Source organism: Scyliorhinus canicula, chromosome 16, assembly GCF_902713615.1.
Source record: "Scyliorhinus canicula chromosome 16, sScyCan1.1, whole genome shotgun sequence".
Lineage (NCBI taxonomy): Eukaryota > Metazoa > Chordata > Chondrichthyes > Carcharhiniformes > Scyliorhinidae > Scyliorhinus > Scyliorhinus canicula.
Window position 1 is genome coordinate 95,074,803 of NC_052161.1, and position 20,239 is coordinate 95,095,041.

Consider the following 20,239-nt stretch of genomic DNA (forward strand, 5'->3'; position numbering starts at 1 on the left):
TGTGTGATTCAGGAGGGGCTGTCAGCGACACTCCAACAACAAGTCCGAATGGAAGAGCCCCAAAGGCTACAGATGCAGGAGATGGTGCTGACAATGTGTGGCACTGAGGTCAATATTGCTAGGCAGACATGTTGGAAAACCTGGAGCATGATATCCGTGTCTTGTGTGGTGATGTCCAAGGCACGGCTCAGTTTTTGACGACCATGGCTGAGGGCCTTTCATAATGACCCAGTCATTGAGGACGTGCCTCAGATGCAGGTTGGCATCACTGAGACACTGCAGGGCGTGGCCCAGTCCCTGAGGACCATCGCCAAGCCTGTCGACACCATGGTGCTGCCAATTTGGATCCTCCAGAACTGGCAGCGCCAGATTAATCTGAGGGTTAAGGAGCTAAATACAACTGCCCCTCCATCCCAGGGAGTCTCCCAGGGCCTACGGGCACCAGAAGGGAGGAGGAAGTGCTGGAGGCCAACCCAGGACCTGCCACTAAGGAACCGACAGTGATATCCAGTTTTTCTGAATACCTGCACCGCCCCTGACACCGGCATATCTCAAGGGCAGCAGGCAGAAGAAGCTGTCAAGGTGATGCCAGTGACACTGGTAAGTTAGTCAGTGCCCACCCTGCTCCAGGCCCTCCAGAGGACTTCCGCCAAGGCCATCAAAGGCCACAGGGTGCCTCCACCCCTGATGTGTATCTGGCAGACACACCCAGTCATAACAGTAGACCACATAAGGTCAAGAGGAGTGAGGAATACTGAGTGGGCACTCGTCATGTCACTACCATAGAGAGGGGGAATGGAACAGGAGTTACCAGGAGACATTGATTTAAGGTGGTTGGTAGGAAGATTAGAAGGGGCATGAGGAAAATAGTTTTCACCCAGAGGATGGTGGGTGTCTGGAATTCACTGTCTAACTTAGTGATTGAGGCTGAATGCTCAACTCATTTAAAAGGAACCTGGATCTGGATCTGGAATGTTGTAACCTGCCAGGCTGCAGACCAAGTGCTGGAAAGTGGGATTAAAATGAGCGGCTTATTTAGAGTCATAGGGGTTTACAGCATGGAAATTGGTCCTACGCCCCAAGTTGTCCATGCCACTCAGTTTTTACCACTAAGCTAGTCCCAATTGCTTGCATTTGGCCCATATCCCTCTATACCCATCTTACCCATATAACTGTCTAAATGCTTTTAGAAGAGAAACTTGTACCCACCTCTATTACTGCCTCTGGCAGTTCATTCCATTTTTGTTTATAAATTTAGAGTACCCAATTCATTTTTTCCAATTAAGGGGCAATTTAGCGTGGCCAATCCACCTACACTGCACATCTCTGGGTTCTGGGGGTGAGACCCAAGCAGACACGGGGAGAATGTGCAAACACCACACGGATAGTGACCCGGGACCAGGATCGAAGCTGGGTCATCGGCGCCGTGAAGCAGCAGTGCTAACCACTGCACCACCGTGCCACCTTCCAATCAGAATATTGTTCAGAAGAACAGTAGAAACAACTCATAAACCAGATGTATGTGTGTCACGCCACACCACACCGTCCAGTGCTCCAAACCTTTGGAGGGATTAGTTCAAGCTTGTGATGGATGACTGAGAGAGAAAATCCATCAAAGGGCAACCGATACATGCCTCTGTGAGAGACGGCATGCTCCCTCTCTGACCTACTCCCCTTATATTAGATTGTGGTACAAAATTAACTGACAGGATCAGATATCAGACCTTACAAGAAACCAATGTGTTTCAAAGAATTATCTGCTAATGACAACAAGTGAATATTGAATAACACATATATTGGTACATTGTTTATTGCTGTAGTTCCTGCCATCTGCCCAGCTGGTTCGCCATCTGTTAAATCTTGTGCCTAAAAGACTCAGGATAAGAGAGAAAATAAAATGTAGCATGAATGCACAAGGGAGACCTTATACTTCTGTACAAATGCCAGCTTAATATTTGCTCAAATGTGGCAGTGAATTCCACATTTGCAGTATTTCTCTGTCAATAAATTACTCCTTAATTCTTTATTTGAACCATTAGTTATTCCTCTTTGTTCTGTACTCAGTCACGAGGAGCAACACTTTTTCCAATTCACCTTATCAAAACCTTCCTTCATAATGTTAAAGACCTTTACCTACTCTCCTCTTGGTCTTCTCTTTTCCAGGAAAGAGAACCCCAATCTTTTTCTTCTTTCCAGACAGTTGTATCCCTTCAATTCTGGTATCACTCTTGTGAATTATTTTTGCATTTCTTTAGTGCTTCAATATCCTTTTTGCAGCACGGAAACCAGAACTCTGCGCACCGATACTCAGGAGTGGAAGTCGCAGTCAGGAATGCCAAGCAAATGATAATTATTCACCAGCCTGATGTCCACCCACTCAAACCCAGCGAGAAAATCATTTCACGTCATGCCTCCCCTGAGGCATTGTCTAAACAAGGTTACCGCCTTACCTTTGGGTTATGTTCCTCTCGAATTGAACCATATTGCGAAAGGGCAGCACGGTGTACAGTGGTTAGCACTGCTGCCTCACAGCGCCAGGGACCTGGGTTCTATTCTGACCTTGGGTGACTGTTGTGTGGAGTTTGCACGTTCTCCCCATGTTTACGTGGGTTTCCTTCGACAGTCCAAAGATGAGCAGGTGACGTGGATTGGCCATGCTAAATTGCCCCTTAGTGTCCAAAGATGTGTAGCTTAGGTTACAGGTTGTGGGATAGGGTGTGGGATTGGGCCTAGGGTGCTCTTTCAGAATGTCAGTGCAGACTTGATGGGCTGAATGGCCTCGTTTTCCACTGTTGGGATGTTATAGAACCTATATAATTCTATGGAACCGATATAAAAACTTCAGATGTAGGAGCAGGAGTAGACAATATGGCTCCTCCAACCTACTCCCACATTCAACGTGATCATGATTAATCCCCTACTTCATTATCACTTCTCCAAAAATTAAAAATCCAAAGTTCAATAATTTGTTTATCCCATCCTTGAATAAACTCAACGACAACACGTTCACAACTCTCCAGGGGAGATAATTCCAACATTGCACAATCCTCTCAGAGAAACGCTTTTTTCTCACAGGGTCGGATTCTCAGACCTCCCAGGCTGCGTGTTTCTCGGCAGCGAGAGGCGGCGTGCTGTTCGTTGGTGGCGGGATTCTTTGTTTCCAACGCTGTCGATGGAATTTCCCATTGACGCCATGCCGCACCGCCAGGTGACCCATGGACTGGCGTGGGCTGCCGATGGGACCCGAGTATGCCCCTGCCAGCCAACGGGTGGAAAATTATGGCCACACTTTCTGACCCTGCTTGTGTTGCTACATTAAACAAATTTTTTCTGCACTACAACAGTGACTACATTTCAAAAAGTATGTAATTGGATGTTAAAGGGTTTTGGGACGTCTTGAGATTATTTACGGTGATATATAAATGCAAGGGTATTCAATTAGTGTGCCTTGGGATGAGTTACTAAATTAAATGCTGTTATTGGTTATGTTATGACTTTCCAATAATGAGAGATTCTCTCTTTGAAACTTAAAAAATTCTTACAGGGCAGGGTTGATGTGGATAGGCTGTTTCCCCTGGTCGGGGGTGTCTAGAACCAGGGGACACAGTCTCAGAATAAGGGCTAGGCCATTTAGGACTGAGACGAGAAGGAATTTCTTCTCTTAGAGCGTGGTGACTCTCTGGAATTCTCTGCCACAGACAGCTGTGGAAACTCAGCCACTGTGTATATTTATAAGAGTACTTGTTATTTATTTTCTCTGCTCCGATTTCTTCTCTTTTATTTTGTTATTGTTTGTCCATGGACCCACAATCAGGATGATCCTTTAAGCAGAGGACTCAAGCTGAAGCAACAGGCCTGTCAGGACACTGTGTTCCCAAGTTTAATGTTTGGAGAAATGAGGCCAGCCTCTTCGGGGCATAATGAATCTTACAACCCTATTTTGGAGGGAGTCAGTTCGATTGGTTGGCTGGTGACCGGTGAGTTGCCCAGGGACAATGTTCTGCCTGACAACAGTCAGTGATTAGTTCCTGCACGATGCTTTTTGAGAGAACTTGGCAGAAGTGTTTAGACCTTGATAGGAGAAGGAACACTCTCTCCCTCCGTCTCCTGCTTGCTGAAGTGAATGAACTATTGATCTAAAACAAGTGAGTGCCTGGCACATCTTTGCTGTGAACTTGACATGCTCCTGAATCTGCCAGGAAAGTAGACAATCTTGCCAGAGAAAACCATCTTAAGCCTAAAAGGAAGAAGTACCAAAATGCAAACCTGAACTTCAGAAAGAATTTAACTGGAAATCTTTTCTCCTTTTATTTTATTAATATTTTCTGTCCCTTTCCACTCTCTATTCCCCACTGTGCTTTGTGTCTGTATGTGTGTGTAGAGAGTGGTAGTAATTAGGAAGGGGGTTTTGAAAAGAGATATTAGATAGTCAGTTACATTTTCTGTCAATTTAATTATAATACTGTACTGAATAAAAAAGGCTACTTGTGTTAAAGTTACAAACCTGGTGACTGCAATTTATTGGGCTTAGCCAAGGACCTCGGATACTTTAAATAAATCAAATTTTACCTGACTCGGGGGCAAGTGGGGCTGGAATTGATGGCGTACTAGCCCAGGGTGTCATGACATGTTCAAGACAGGTAGATTTCTGGATACTAATGATATCAAGAGACATGGGGATAGCGTGGGATGGCAGCATTGATGTAGACCATCAGCCATGACCTGATTAAACGGCTGAGCAGGCTCGATGGGCTGAATGGCCTAATCCTGCTCCTATGTGTCTACATTCCCAAATCTCTTTGCCCATCTACGCCATTTCATTTCCAAGAACTACCTAGAGAAGGATTCCTTTCCAATGCCATGTTAAAGTGCTGGCTTGTTGCAGGCTGCCATTCGTAGCTCTTCTTCTGACCTCCATTTCTCTTGGCGCCTTCCAGGAACCTCTGCTGATTTGTGAGATGACCGGCCTTGCAGCTACTTCTGTTTTTGCGATGGGCGTCTGCACTTTTCACGTAATAAGCAAATGAGGTTAGCGGACTGCATCAGGGACATTCCCCAATTCAGGCATGTTCCATATTCACTGCTTCCAATCTCTACCTCATTTCTGTCTATTGGTAGTAGCCGTTTGCCTCAGCACTGATCTCTGCATGACACCACTTAACATTTTCTGTTACTTTCAATAACCTTTAATCTTTTTTGGATAGTTCATTTGGCCGGAATTTTCTGAGGCAGAGTGAGATTGTTGTCAGTCTTAGGTCAGTGGGTACCACACTAACCTCTGAGGCAAGTTTCACTGGATCCAACTTTGGCAAGTGCACTCTCTGAGTGAAGAGACACAATGGACGGGATTCTCCGACCCACCCCCCCCCCCCCCCCCCGCCGGGTGGGAGAAGTGCTGGGGGTTGGCGTGAATCCCGCCCCTGCCGTCCTCCAAATTCTCCCGCCCCCCCAAACACCGGCCCGGCGCGAGTCGCGCCACCCGACTCGGAGAATGGCGGGGTCCGGCGCAACTCAATGGGCTCTGGGGCTGTCCGGATTCTCCGGCCCGCGATGGGCCAAAGTCCAGCCCGTTCTATGCCGGTCCCGCCAGTGTAAATTAGAGTTGGTCCCCTACCGGTGGGACCTCGCGGCACGGGCGGGCTCCGGGGCTCTTGGCGGGTCGCGGGGGATCTGGCCCTGGGAGGTGCCTCCACTGTGGCCTGGCCCATGGTCGGGGCCCACCGATCCGCGGGCGGGACTGTGCCATGGGAGCACTCCATTCCTTCCCCACCGGAGGCCGTGGTCATCCGCCATTCCCGGTGCAGAAGTGAATCCCTCTGCGCATGTGTGGGCATGACGCCAGCACGAGCTGGTGCTCCCGCGTAAGCGCTGACTCGCGCCGGCCAGCGGAGGCCCTTCGGCACTGGTTGGCGTGGCACCAGGACCCTATCCCGCCGACTGGCGGTGCGCCAACCACTCCGGGCGGGCCTAGCCCCTGAAGGTGTGGAGGATTCCGCGCCTTGAGGTGGCCCGACACCAGAGTGGTTCACGCCACTCCGTACTGCCGGGACGCCCCGCCCCGCCGGGTACGGGAGAATCCTGCCCAATAGCTTCAATGTCACTAGAGGCTGCCTAGCAATTTGACTTTGTAATTTGACTCCTGAGAACTTTACCTGTGGTTCTCCATGATCTGCACAAAAGTGTTGATGGCTTTTTGTTGACCATTGTAAATAGATAATAGAAGCAAACTGTTCAGCTAATCTTGACCGCATAGCCCAGGCACGATGGGCCAAGTGTCTTCCTTCTGTGCTGTAAGATTCTACGATTCAAGTATCACTAAGTGTTAAATTGAAGAGAGACTGTTCAGCATTTAAATCATCTCCCGTGTTTGAGGACTTGTTCTATAGTCTGTGGTGTGGTTGAGGTTTCAGAGGCCAACTCCCAGCTCCATGCCTCTTCGTATTGGACAACAGTTAATCAATGCATTATCTTTGTTCAGTTTTATTGAAGCACAGGGAGGGACTACTTCAATTCTTTGCTTCTTTTGTTTGCAGCCCTTTGCTGCACTGGTGATAGTTGTGTTCCAAGGCCCCTGTTGCTGTGACCACTGACATTGTATGGTCACTGTGACATTAATGCCGAGACAACATTGAGCTAACCATTCCTGGAATGTTGCGGAATGTCGATTTGTGATAACAAGCCCAAAATAATTATGAAGTTACTGAAAAAGAAAATTGCAGCCAGGGGTGAGCATGGCACTCCTGCCCTTTACCATCTTTAATGAGTGGGAAGTAATTTATATGCCAGTCTGCCCCACATTGGCAACTGGCTGATCTACTTTGCTGCTGATTCAGTTTGCCGTGGGAAAATCGCTGTGAAATGTTAATTTTTCTCAAGAATTGTATTTGAGTAGAATTTATTGAGAAGGTCACTGATATATCCTGGAAGTGTTGCAGGAGAATCTTTTAGTTATTACCAGGGCTGACATAACAAGGGCCATATGACTTTTAAGAGGCAATAAGTCCTGGCCAATGTTTATCCCTCGACAAAAGCACATCATATGGGTTTGGATTTTCTGCTCACCACAAGGATTTCCTCAGTGCTCAGTGGTGCGTGGGGCCAGAAGTTTACACTTGCCAAGCAATTCCCATTGCCCACTATTTTTCCCAGGTAGGGAAACATTTATTTATTTTATTTTATTTCATTTTTTATAAATTTAGAGTATCTAATTTTTCCAATGAAGGGGCAATTTAGCATGGTCAATCCACCCACTCTGCACATCTTTGGGTTGTGGGGGTGAAACCCACGCAAACACAGGGAGAATGTGCAAACTCCATACAACAGTGACTCAGGGTCAGGATCGAACCTGGGTCTTCAGCACCATAGGCAGCAGTGCTAACCACTTCACCACCTTGCCACCCCCAGGTAGGGAAACGTGGCAGATTGCAACTTGACATGTGCTTAAAGTGATGTTATATTGCTATTTAAATGCCTGCTTCAAATACATTTTTCCCTTAGGTTGCTACTTTCCTTGAGGTAGTTGGTTCCTTAAGGTTGTGTGAACCATACCATGTTTTGAACTGTGGGAGAAACTTGATATGGAATCAGGAAATTTTGACAAGTGGGTTTGAAAGTTCTTGTCAATTCCAACTGCTATAATTATATGCTATTTGAAAAATTAAAAATAATAATGGAGCGATTGATCATAAGAGCCATAAAAGGGAAGTGACACTTACATTGACCAACTGTGTAACTGTTCGGCTGCATTGGAGTACTTTATCCATGGAGAAAGTGCCATCTGCCTTCAACAGTGAGAAGGATATCATATTATTGTGTGCAGCGGATGTTGTGGTTTGATTTTCAAATTGATTTAATGTGCTGAAATCTGACAAACCTTTGAACCACTCTTCCAATATCCACTAGGTACAAACCAATTAGCTATTTAATAACACTGATCTTGAAACTGTCAAAATAAGCAACAGGCATTCAAATTCCCCTTGAAAGAAAATCCTGCTTTTCAGTTCATAAAACTGTCCAACAAACACAACCAATCATAGTACCATTGAAAAAAAATCTTTCAATCTCCTAATCTTGTCCAAATAAATAAATATGCATTAAAACTCCACTTCAAAGCAAAAAGTACTTTTTACAACTTCTTTCTGCATTTATTATGAATGCATAGGGTGGGATATGTTTGGTAGATAGCGGAAAAATCTGCTGTACAAATGTGTGCTCTGACCCACAAGGTCCAGGAATGTAACCTCTTAACTCATTCAGGCATCTTTAAGTAGCTTTAGTTAAGAATAACAATAAAAACAATAATTATACTTACATAGTGCCTTTAACATAATAAAACACCCCAAAGAACTTCATTTGAATATCATGAAACAAAGGAAGACTGTGCCACAGAAGGAAATATTAGGTCAGATGACCAGAAATTTTGTCACAGAGGTAAATTTTCACAAGTGTCTTAAAGGCAGAAAGGGACGGCAGAGAGGGTAGGGCCTCGGCAAGCGAAGACACAACCATCAAAGATGGAGCAATTAAAATTGGTGACGCACAGGATCACCAGAATTACAGGAGAGCACATAACTTGATGGTTGTGTGGCTGGAGGGGATTACAAAAACAGGGAGAGGTGAGGCATGGAGAAATATGTAAACAAGGATAACAACTGAATAGATTGAGGCTGGGTAAAGAGCCAATGGGGCTGAAATTCCTCTTTACCGAATGTGAATCTGCAGCTCGTTTTACACTCCACTTCAAGTTGCGCGTTGTCCATCGCCCACTCTACTAGGGGTCAAAATGGACCTCTCTTTCTACCCCCTGCCATGCCAAGCTGATTATGCGAAAATAAAGCCTCCTTTCCTTGTTCAGGATCACAACAGCAATATACGGGTACCAACCATATCACCGGTGTCACCGTGTACAGCATTCTGGGACAGTCCATGTTGCCAATCGGCTGCTGACGCCTGGGATACCAGATAGTGGCAGGCGAGCCATTAGCGTCTGGAGAGAAGCAAGGAAAAAGGGAGTAAACTGTGAAAAAAAGATCGATTTTGAAATGACCATAATCCTGAGTGCAATGACTGCCATTTTAATAACTTCACTTTCAGCCTGAATTGACTTTACACATGAACCTGTGGTGAAAGCACACTTTTAATCTCTGAGACAATCTCCAATTTAGATGACAGAGATTTACAATATGAAATAAATGCCTGACTCAGCCCATCTTTTTCGTGTTTCAATATTCCCAAAAGACACCCTTGTATATCTTCATTCCCCATGTGGGGAAGCAGTGCACCTGGGCCTCGGATGCATCTTGAAGTCTGTTGCTATGGAAATTCTTAAGCATATATGGTGGAGGGTTCGGCAGTCTGTGCAAAATTGCGGTCGCTATTTGCAAATATTTGTTTTTGCGTGTGGTCAAGGAAAACTGCTGGTTGGATCTGGAACAGGACTTGAGGGATTTATTATTTAATCAGCTGAGCACAAATTGCAGATCGGATGATTCAAGGGAATAGATTCCTTCCCTCCCTGTTCTGAAAGACCTTTCCAGCTTTCAAAATATTCCCAATTATATTTTGCATGATCTCTTCAAAAATCGCTTTCTGTAATTTTCTGATACAAAAGTGGAAAGGCGCAATTAAAGAATGGTGATTAATTCATGATATCCTTCAGAAAAACAGCTTACAAAAAGCTTCATAACCTTTGTCTGGTTTAAACTATTTTTGCAAATGTATTCCTGATGTATTAATGATCTGAAAGTAGGCAGTATATTCTCAGGGTATGCTGATAGACAACAACCAATTAAAACTCGCACAGCTAGGCAATATCTTTTGACCGAATGCAGGATTCTGGGCAAAGTCAAGTTTTCACACTTCTCTCAGATCCTGCCCAGTTGTTAGTCCTTGTTCTCTGCCAAGAGGTGTAAGGGATGCTTAGCAACAACTTGCAGTTCAGCTGACAGGAATTCTGGGCCACCTGCCTCTCCAGAAGCGGTTCACGGGAAAGGCACAAAAGTGAATCTGCTTGTTATCAATTATTACATTTGCCACTTTAATGGCAGAAACTGGCTAGACCATGTCCACATGTAGAAATACTGATCAGGCAAAGCCTGATGCCAATATCCTGGAGGGCGGCACGGTGCCACAGTGGTCAGCACTGCTGCATCACAGTGCCAGGGACTGGGTTTTGATTCTGTCCTTGGGTGACTGACTATGTGTAGTTCACACATTCTCCCCGTGTCTGTGTGGATTGCCTCTGGGTGCTCTGGTTTCCTCCCACATTCCAAAGATGTGCAGGTTAGGTAGATTGGCCATGTTCAATGCGTAGGGTTATGGGGATAGGGCGGGCGAGTGGACCCAGGTAGAGTGTTGCTTCGGAGGGTCGGTGCAAACCTAATGGGCCAAATGGCCTCCTTCTGCACTGTAGGGATTGTATGGAGTCCAAGAACAGGCTTTAAGGCTCATATCAGTATATGCAAGGGGCCTAATGCCTGTTTTAGGTGGTCACTCCTGAGGTATACAACTAACCCTATCCAAACATCAAACATTTTTCAAGACTCTTTGAAGCTCAGGATGCTCGTCTTCGAAATTGGGCCTTTTTGTATCTATCTGTGACAGGTGTATTCGTTGAGATTTTCTCCTCCTTTGTTCACAGGTCAGAGTTAGAACATAGAACATAGAACAGTACAGCACAGAACAGGCCCTTCGGCCCTCGATGTTGTGAAGTCATTCAGTCAAATTTCAATGAACAAAGAACAATACAGCACAGGAACAGGCCCTTCAGCTCTGCAAGCCTGCACCGGTCATGATACCAACCTTTGCCAAAATCCTAAAGAACAAAAGATGCCAGTTCCAGAAATCACACATTTTCCCTTTACATCAATTTCAACAAAATCACAGCATCGGTTTCCACCTGGAAAACCAAATGAAAATTGCCTCTGTGGAAACAGCCATAGAAAGACACTGACCTCTGAGTCAGAAAGTCACTGTGGTCCTGCCTTTCAAACGGGATGTCATAATGAAGGCCTCGCTATCCAAGAAAAAGTAAGAAATACCACGTCACAACTGAGAGATAAGCCGGAGAATTATTTTGTCAGCATTTACCCGACAGCCACCACCTCCAAAAACATGCTGACGATTTTTTTTTTTTGCGGGACCTTTCACCACACAATTTATTGAACCAGTGACAAAACTTTAAAAATATTTCATTGATTGTGAGGTGCATCCGGACATCCTAAAAATGTGACATGTGCGGCATGGACGCAAGTTTGTTTGTTACTATTTTGTTTCCCAGAACAAGTGGTGATATGTTCAGTGAGGGTGAAGTAATAGAGAATCTAATGAGAGCAGGTCTGAAACGGAGGAGCAGCATTAAAAAATAAAGGCTTACATTTCGCTCGCATCTTTCACAACCTCAGCTTTTCCCTGACAGAGAATGAAGTATTTTTTGAAGTCTAGTCATTGAGGTAACGTAGGAAATTTGTAATATTTCCCATCCACCAGTCAGATAAATAACAACTCCAATGTTTATTTACATATTACTACAATGCAGAGGTTTACAGCCATATGGCTGCAACTCAGCTTCCAGGATCAAACTGATACAGAAACCCGTGTTTGCTGGGGTGATCTCCCCATCCTGCTCCCTGATTGGTTACCCGGGCCACGTTATCCTCTCCTCCGATTGCCCCATAAAGGAACACCGCAGAAATGCAACAGCGACTTTTCCCCTCAGCAAGTTCAATGCAAACAAATGCAACAGCGACTTTTCCCCTCAGCAAGTTCCATGCAAACAATGGCGTGACAACGACTCAGATAATCTGTTTTTTGTGTTGTTCATTGGAGGATAGCTGTCAGCCAGGACACTGGAGAGAACTCCCCTGCTCTTTGTCAAGATAGTGCAGTAGAATCTTTTCTGTCCACCACAGCGGGCAGACAGGGCTTGGGTTTCACATAGAACATAGAACATAGAACAGTACAGCACAGAACAGGCCCTTCGGCCCTCGATGTTGTGCCAAGCAATGATCACCCTACTCAAACCCACGTATCCACCCTATACCCGTAACCCAACAACCCCCCCCTAACCTTACTTTTTAGGACACTACGGGCAATTTAGCATGGCCAATCCACCTAACCCGCACATCTTTGGACTGTGGGAGGAAACCGGAGCACCCGGAGGAAACCCACGCACACACGGGGAGGACGTGCAGACTCCACACAGACAGTGACCCAGCCGGGAATCGAACCTGGGACCCTGGAGCTGTGAAGCATTTATGCTAACCATCATGCTACCGTGCTGCCCGACATCTCATCGAGAAACGGTACCGATGGTGGTGCAGGGCTCTCTCAATACTGCACTGGAGAGTTTCGGTCTCGGGCTCTCGAGAGGGTCGTGACCCCACAATCTTCTGACTCAGATGTGTCACGGCTGACAGCGGGATGCCTGGAGAAGCCATAAATCTAGAAAGGGTTAATACTGTATACCAATTAACAGAAGTAAAGGAATGTAACGGGAATGCTGAGGAGTTAAAGTGTCCGTTCATCACCTTGGCTACAGCTGAGTATCCACAGAATCCCAACAGTGCAGAAGGAGGCCATTCGGCCCATCAAGTCTGCACTGACCCTCTGAAAGAGCATTCTACCTAGGCTCACTCCCCCCCCCCCCCCCCCAACATATCCCCATAACCCAAGCTAACCTGGGCAGCATGGTAGCATAGTGGTTAGCACTGTTGCTTCACAGCTTCAGGGTCCCAGGTTCGATTCCCGGCTTCGGTCACTCTGTGCGGAGTCTGCACGTTCGCTCCGTGTCTGCGTGGGTGTCCTCCGGGTGTTCTGGTTTCCTCCCACAAGTCCCGAAAGACGTGCCTGATAGGTAATTTGGACATTCTGATTCTCCCTCTGTGTATCCGATCAGGCGCCGGAGTGTGGTGGCTAGGGGATTTTCACAGGAACTTCATTGCAGTGTTAATGTAAGCCTACTTGTGACAATAAAGATTATTATTATTAATAAAATCCATGGACACTAAGGGGAAATTTAGCCTGGCTAATCCACATAACCTGCACATTTGTGGACACTAATAGGCAATTTAGCATGTCCAATCCACCTAACCTGCACATCTTTGGACTGTGGGAGGGAATCGGAGCACCCAGAGGAAACCCAGGCAAACACGGGGAGAACGTGCAAACTCCACACAGTCACCCAAGACATGAATTGAACCTGGGTCCCTGGTGCAGTGAGGCAGCAGTGCTGACCATTGTGTCACCTTGTCCCCTCACATAATAGAACAAGCACAAAAGCATTGTGGCAGAACAGTCGGAGTTAAATGATATGTAATGCTGGTGTTCCACAAAGAAGTGCCAGGGGGTTTGTGCCCATCTTGTGCCTGGAATGTATTTTGCCAGAGGCTTGTAAAATATGTAACCCTGTCTCAATTATCTCAATGAGGAAGCAACAGAACTTTCTGACAAGTTTGGAAGATTCAATATCACAGCAGAGAAATGGTTAATATTCATTGCTGCTAATACTATGTTATTTAAGAGGCAAATGATTGAAGAATTAACAACAATTACATTTTAGGAGGGAAGTGGGTTGTAATGAGCAATATATTGCGGCAGGATTGTTCACAGACTGTAATTAATGCTGTTTATCAGTCTCGTTTACATTTCCCTTTGTCACTTGACCTTCCTAAGCTGCTATAGAGAATACTGCAAAGGAAAGACTCTGTTCCTCTCTGAAAAATTACTCGACATTACTAATGTTTCGATTGAACTGTATCTGTGTACTTTTCATTGAAGCGTGCCTTAATATTTCACATTGTGAGATAAAAATCTTAATAGATGCTAAAATGCTTCCAATTCTCACTCAGGCTGGTAGAACTATTTTGTAAGGAACACGTTGCAGGATAAGATAACTTAAAACATAGAAGCAATTTTGAGCCAGTAGTCTGGTGGGCACATCAAATAGCATTTTCAAGGAAGAGCAGGGAGTTCTCCCAGTCTCCAACATAATTCATTCATGTATATGTGTATGTGTGTCTGCTCTGCCCAAAGGCAGATCCTTGGCTCATTGACCAGCGATGCTACACCCTGAGCCCTTTTCTTTTTGTCAGAGGCGGTTTACCACTGCCTTCCCCTCAGGTCCAGGACAAGGAGAGGAAGGTATTAAGGTGTGTTCCAGGCAGAATGGGAATTGGCCCAGTGCTGTTGGAATTAGTCTCAGTGACATACTAGCTTGTTTAAGTTTTCCATTTTGTACCAAATGCCACCAGGTACAACACCAAGAATGTTGTATTCCTTTGGGTAAATGGTGGCACCCCTGTCTCAGAGTCAGAAAATTATGGTCTGAACGTTATGCTCCCTCCAGGGGGGTACTGACGTGGGGGTGGGGTGGGGGGTGGGGGTGGACTTTGCAGAGACGGGATTCCCTCTGGTATCTCACCCGCCTAAACCTCAACCTGGAAGTAATTTTACAAATATGCGGGCAGGGCCATTGGACGGGACACCTGTCCTTTTACCATTTATAGCCCTTAATGACCACTTAATGACCACCTAATAGTCAATTAAGGGCTTTTTACATAGAACAGTACAGCACAGAACAGGCCCTTCGGCCCTCAATGTTGTGCCGAGCATTGATCACCCTACTCAAACCCACGTATCCACCCTATACCCGTAACCCAACAACCCCCTCCTTAACCTTACTTTTTAGGACACTACGGGCAATTTAGCATGGCCAATCCACCTAACCCGCACATCTTTGGACTGTGGGAGGAAACCGGAGCACCCGGAGGAAACCCACGCACACAAGGGGAGGACGTGCAGACTCCGCACAGACAGTGACCCAGCCGGGAATCGAACCTGGGACCCTGGAGCTGTGAAGCATTTATGCTAACCACCATGCTACCGTGCTGCCCGAAAGCTTTCCGTCAGAATCTTCTTACTGGCTGGGGTCACCCTCCCTACTAAAGTCCAGGGGCCTTTAGTCCCTTCTCTCCCAGACCTATCTACCATCACCCCAGTTATCTCCCTCACAACCCTCCCGGGAGACCCCGTCCTCCCGTCCCTGGGACTCCTGGGGCTGGATACACCGCCACATTTCTGCCCCGACCCGCCGGCGGGATTCTCTGTTACACCAACCGGTCAATAGGGTTTCCCATTGTGGGGCAGTCCCACGCCGTCGGGAAACCCCTGGGCGCGGCAAAACAGAGAATCATGCCGGCGGAGAATCCCGCCCCCGGTCTCCATGTCCCAACACTTAGCCCCAGGCACATTGTTGCAGTGCCTCTTCCAGCCACCGCAATGCTATGCCTGGTCGGGGTGGAGAAATGTCAGCCAATCTGATCAGTCGTCAGCTTTCTGAGGTGCGACTTATGTCCAAACGAGTATGGAATCAACTCTCATTCGAGGGAAAATGGCAACAGGTTTGTCAGAGTCGATAGTCGGAATTCCTCACCAAATCTCCAAATGGTGGGGCTCGAGCCATCCAAAATATTCAGGCCCATGTGTTCAACCCCACTCAAGTCGTTTGCATGTACAATTCAGTATCATACTGAGGGAGTGTTTAATTCTTGAAGGTATGGGGTGGAGATGCATTTCGGTACCTGAATGGCCACACTTCGTTTTTATTTTGATGGAAGTCCGATTTTCCTCCTTCCCAACCCCACTTGGGTGCAATTCAGTGACCGCACTGCGGCCGGTGCTGATCCGGATGCAACGGGTGAATCGAGCGATGGCCCCAAATCGGGCTTGCGCTGGACACTGGACCAATCGATAGTCACCCAACTCGTTCCGCCCGTTCAAATCTAGATTTTGCCCTCGCTGGGCTTGATCCAGCTCTGAATGTATCGTATGTACCCGCCACCCGGGAGTCACCGGTCTCACCTCCGGGATCTCACCAGAGCGCCATTTAGCATTGGTTTGCACAAACACGGGACCAGGCGTGACGGCAGCTTGAGGGGTCTCGCAGTCTATTAGAGACCCCTGGGTGGTCGGCGACAGGGCAAGGTGGTAAATTGGCATTCCCCTTTGCACCTTGGCACTGCCAAAGTATCAAGGTAAATGCCAGGCTGGCACTGCCAGGTATTGGGCTCAGGGTGCATCTGGCTAATTATAGGGGGGGTTCCAGGGACCTCGACAAGGTTGAGGGGTAAGGGGGGCGGTCAATAAAGCGGCGGCAGCCAGAAAGTGGGGGGGGGGGGGGGGGGTGTAGAGATCAGGGCTGCCAGACAAAATGGAGCCCCGTTCCTGCTGGCAAGCTGAGCTCGACTGAACTGTGATAGGGAGAAACTCTCTGGGGCTCAAAATACCAACAAAGTGCCGGTGAACAGCAGGGTGAATCTCGGTACATCCCTGCCAAATGCGCCCAAAAAGCGGACTTTAACTTTTCTCAGCTGAACCGCACCCATCATTTTCCTCTGGTCTTTCAGGGGGTCGGGATTGTCCAACATGTACTGTACACAACTGTCCCTACTCGCATTGGGTTCCCCATTTTAAATGGCAGGAAAAAAACATTTTTTTCTCCCACACACCATTTTCATCTGTTGACGCAGAGTTTTGGAAATCCACGGCAGGTCTGACAGTTTGTGGGGGAAAAAATGGAAAACCCCCTGAAGAATCCAGAACATTCTGGAAGGTAAGTGTAAAATGCTTTCACACCTTCAAATGTCACTATCAACCGTAGCATTGTGAGGTAGATGTCTTATCAATGCAGTGAATCATCAGAGGGATTTGTCCTTTAAAGTTAAATTGACTCATAAATTGGTTCCCGACTCGCGCAGTATTTTGGGCCCACGTTACCGTTTATGCTCACGACTAACGTGGCTCAAAATGACCCCCTAGATGTGAAAGCTAACCTCCCAGATATTGTTGTATATAGTTACAACTCTTCAAATTAAAGAATCCACCTAATTGAGTTACCAATCCTCTTCTTTTGGTTGGTGGGTTTCAATAAGGACGGGAACGCAATTGAGCTAGCCTTCATGCTTAAGTGCTGGACCATTGATGTATCTACTCACTAGGCCATTGGGACAGACATTTATTTTTAATATTACTGGAATTGCAGCATTTTTTTTTGTTTTAAATGAAGAACAAAATGAAGTCCTTACAATTTGGTAATTGGATTAAAAAGTTTAGCTTGCATCTAATTAGGGAGAGAAGCCTAAATGGTTTCTAACTGTTTGCCAAATCAATTATTGTTATATAATACGCACATCCACAGATTTCTATATTAAACCTTGAGGATTTTGGTGGAGCATTTTCACAATACTTCTAACTACACTGTAGAAATACAGCTCTCAAAGGGTTAATTCACGCTATAATTATTTCATTACGAAATGTATCTAGGGGTCTTTCCAATTAATTCATATATTTCAAATTCGTTTCATGAGCTGGTATTTGTAAAATATGCATGACTCTTTTTTAACAAGACCCTGGATAGTATAATGATCTTCCCACTTTCATGGATTTTCGATATTTTTTTTTCCAGAAGGCAAAATGACAGCTTAACAGAAGGTAAGAGATTAAAACCAGCAAATTTAAATTATACATGAAGGCTGTCATGATTCCAACATCGATGTGAGAATACATCTTCATTAGAAGCTCTGCTTGCAGAATACTGGAGTACAGTCACGCTCCTGTTCATTTTACTCTGTTTCTGGGCTCGGAGCATTTACAAAGCGGTATAACTGGAAGTTGACACTTGATAAGATTATTTGGGTTTTTTTTAAGTTTTCTCCCCTCCTGTCATTAACTGATTTTTACTAGGGAATGGTCCTGTGATTACTACTGATCTTCCAGTGGCTTGTCTTTTGTGAGCCCAAGGGCAAAGTGTCAATTGTGTACCACCGAAGCCCATTCAGGGATTACACAACAACAACAATTTACATTTATCTAGTGCGCTCAGTGTGCTAAAATGTCCCAAGTGGCTGCACATGAGCATCACCATACAAAATCTGTCACAAAGCCCTGGGTTAGTGTGTGGTCAATTCCAGCCTGGCTTGACCCGGAGTGTCGACACAGGTGCAATAAGATTTTATATTAATACCACTGGCTTTGGTTGAGTTCAATTGACCATAGTCACCAGTTTGTAAAATTTAAACACAAGTAACCTTTTATTATTTGCAGTAATTTTATGTTAAATAAGTAGAATATATACAACTGGCTATTTATTATCTAAATTCCAACCCCGCCCCTCTTTCTAGGGTCGCCCCCCCCCCCCCCCCCCCCCACCCCACTCTCCACAGACACAAACAAACACAAAGGGAAAAGGGTGGGTGAGAGGTAAAGAAAATATAATAAAATAAAAGAATAAGGATCTTTGATTCAGATGGATGCCTTCCAATTAGTTTTTTTCTCAAGGGTAGGCCTTCCGTTTGGTCCTTTCTTTTCCTTCAGCTCATAACAATCTTCACTGCAGACTCATAAAGACAGCTGGAAACCGGCAGCAGAGAAAGGGAGAAACACAGCTCCTTGTCCTGTGAGGGCCCAGAGGCTGCTTGCAGGTTGTCTCCAACAAAAACTACCTGGCAGGAACCGATCGCTGACTGTTGTCAGGCAGAACACTATCCCTGCCTAACCTACCAGTTGCTGGTTGGCGAATCGAACCAACTTGTTCCAAAACCGGTCCCTAAGATTCACTCGGTGCCTATGAGTCTGGTTTATCCTCTCCAAAGTACAAAATCTAGGAACACACGGTCCTGGCAAAAACTCTTCTGCTTAAAGACACATTCCGATTATCGGTCCACAGATCAAAAATAATAAAATAAAATAAGTGGAACAAAGCTAAATAAATAGAAAGAACTCTTACAATGGATTACACAAGGAGATATCAGGACAGGTGATCAAAAGCTTGGTCAAAAGGCAAGGTTTAAGGAGCTTTTTAAAGGAGAACATGGGGACGCAGAGAGAATTAAGGAAAGAATTCCAAAGTTTAGGGTCTGGCAGCTGAAGATTATGGCCACCAACAATGGAATGATTAAAGTTGAAACATATCTAAGGGGCTAGAATTGAGGGAGGGCAGAGCTCTCGGAGGGTTGTAGGATTGAAGGAAGTCACAGAAATAGAGAATAAAATTGAGGCAAGGTCATGTCAGGGATCCAATGTAGGTTGGTGAGCACAGAGGTGATGGGCGAATGTCATTCAGCAGAAGCAGTGCGGAAATTGAGAGAAGTAGTGGCGAGGTTGACATGGATCTCATTGATGTATTCGTGGGACCTGATGTGTTACCAGGGGGCTGCACATACTGGAAATTAGGAGGAAGGGGGAACAAAGATGAATAATTGGGGACTGCAAAGGTGATGGTGTGGGAGCAAGAAGAGAAACCAGAGCAAGAGATTTTTTGGTTATGACTGAACAGATAAAAATGGGAGCTGGCGTTCTGTATTTGGGTGCTTTGTATAGTCACGGTGGGATCACATTACTTTGGATAAATTTAGATGTTACCAGAGAGACTACAGAGCTCTCTGTGTTGTCATCTAATATTTATGCATCCAGGAACACAGTACATTGTTGTTATGAGCCCCAGTTTATCCAACAACCTCTTAATAAACTTGTAAGCAATTCTTCTGCTGTTGTTTTAACAGAGGCATTAACCTGTTTATTTTGGATGTATTTGGGTTCTTGTCAGTTTGGTTCTGCTGGTAGAACTTTGCGCCATCATTTCCTCACTGTCGCTGGGTCAAAGTCCTGGAGCTCCCTCCCTAACAGCACTGTGGGCGCACCTACACCTCATCGGCTTCAGTGGTTCAAGAGGCCGCTCACTGCCACCTTCTCAAGGGTAATTAGGGATGGGCTACTAATATTGGCCCAGTCAATGAAGCCCACATCCTGTGAACACATTTTTAAAACGGGGTTGTGGGTACAAGCTCCACTCCTGTAAATAAAAAAGGGGTTGAGTCCAGTTTCACTGCAACCATCCATTGGGGTAATATTGAACCACTTAATGAATGCGACAAGGGCTAATTTCGGGGAGCAATGACCAATGCTCAGAGAACCGAGGCTGAAAGGTGCCTAACCTGATATTGGTTTGGGTAATTTTTCCAAGTACACTGTCGGGCGTTTAAAGCAAGTATTAGCTTCTTACATATGTAAATGAGCGGGTTAATGCTCATGAGAGTTCATTTGAGATGGTAATTAGAGGAGTCGGAGCTGGGCCTGTGGGTCTGTTCCCGTCAGGATAGTTCTGGATTGTGAGGGGGTGTGAGGTGGGAGGTGGATGAAGCAAAGCAGGAGCTGGTCAAAAGTAAATCCTTTCCCAAATTTAAAA

The 20,239-nt window shown here is 45.8% G+C and overlaps 1 long non-coding RNA gene across 2 annotated transcripts; it reads right to left on the minus strand.

Annotated features, from left to right (window-relative positions):
- Positions 1–1,785: 1,785 nt before the first annotated feature.
- LOC119950835 lies at positions 1,786–11,104 on the minus strand. 2 transcript variants are annotated; one of them, XR_005457441.1, is made up of 4 exons: positions 10,953–11,104; positions 8,884–8,986; positions 7,716–7,781; positions 1,786–1,866 (listed from the first exon to the last, which is right to left on the minus strand). It is a non-coding gene; the product is annotated as an uncharacterized LOC119950835 (long non-coding RNA). The 2 variants fall into 2 exon arrangements; XR_005457440.1 differs by lacking the exon at positions 10,953–11,104 and adding an exon at positions 10,801–10,884.
- Between the last annotated feature and the right edge of the window lie 9,135 nt (positions 11,105–20,239).